Below are 986 nucleotides of genomic sequence, written 5' to 3'. Positions count from 1 at the left end.
GTCGCGACACGGCAGGGCTTTGAGCCTGGCCCCAAATTGGGGCGGGGGGGGAGCATCGTCCGTGCTCTTCTGCAAACAGGCGGGATTAGCCTATTCGCAACACGTTTAAAAAAACCCCAGGGTGTGGGATTGCGGGGAGGACAAAATGACTCGAATCAGGATGCGTCTTAGAAAGAGAGCTCCGTGTGGTGGCGTTCGAGCAGGGTGGCGGCCTCTCCTGTCCTTCGGGAAGAGGCCCTTGTGGCCCTCCGGAAGGCCCTTGGCTTCCACTGCCCCCCCTTGCAGCCCTTGCCCTGCGCCAGGTGCCTGCCCTCCAGCTTGTCCTCGTCCCGGGGCTGGGCCGGCCTTTGGAGCTGTTCTCGCTCCGCTGCTCGGCTCGGGAAGAGGCCGGCGCGGGGTGGGACTGATCTCAGAGGCCACCTGGCTCTGCGCCTTTTCTCCCACCTTTGGCCTGTCCCGCCTGGGGAAACTATCAAGGGAGAGGCTTGGTTGCTATGTGGGTTTGCAGGCTGGGACCTAATGGCTCTTGGCAGCTGGAGGGCTGCTAACAGAAATACCTTGGGGCAGAGGGTCTCAAGCATCCAGGTAGGCCGCAGAACGGTTGCGGAACAATCAGAAGTATCTGTACTTGTAGGGTAAGACTACTGCTGTTAAAATAGGAGCGGTGTGCTTTGATTTGTAGAACAACAAAAAGCGTAAGTGGTCCACCGAGACGCTCGGCAACTTGCAAAAAACCCCCAAAACTTGGAGAACCACTGCCACGGGTTGTTTTTTTGCTTTTAGGTCAGAATGATCAAATCTGCGCCTAAGTGGCGCACGCATCTCGGGCGCTGAGAGATGGGGTGGAGAAGGCGCTTTACCAGAAGAAGAACTGCGTTAGTTGGACCCGGTTCCCCAGTGAATGTATAGATCAAGCGCTTTCGTAGGGGTTTCTGGTACTCCTATCTAAAAGCTGATTCGGGCACTATTAGCTATTAGATAAAAGC

General features: G+C 56.5%; 1 protein-coding gene across 1 annotated transcript in view; it reads left to right on the top strand.

Moving 5' to 3' along the window:
- Positions 1–986, top strand: part of LOC109302861 (multidrug resistance-associated protein 1-like) — an 87,568-nt gene that overhangs the window by 138 nt on the left and 86,444 nt on the right. The window lies entirely within an intron of this gene.

This window comes from Gavialis gangeticus, unplaced genomic scaffold (genome assembly GCF_001723915.1).
Source record: "Gavialis gangeticus isolate Ggan-Ray unplaced genomic scaffold, GavGan_comp1, whole genome shotgun sequence".
In the NCBI taxonomy this organism is placed as follows: domain Eukaryota; kingdom Metazoa; phylum Chordata; order Crocodylia; family Gavialidae; genus Gavialis; species Gavialis gangeticus.
This window is presented reverse-complemented; position numbering and strand designations above follow the sequence as displayed.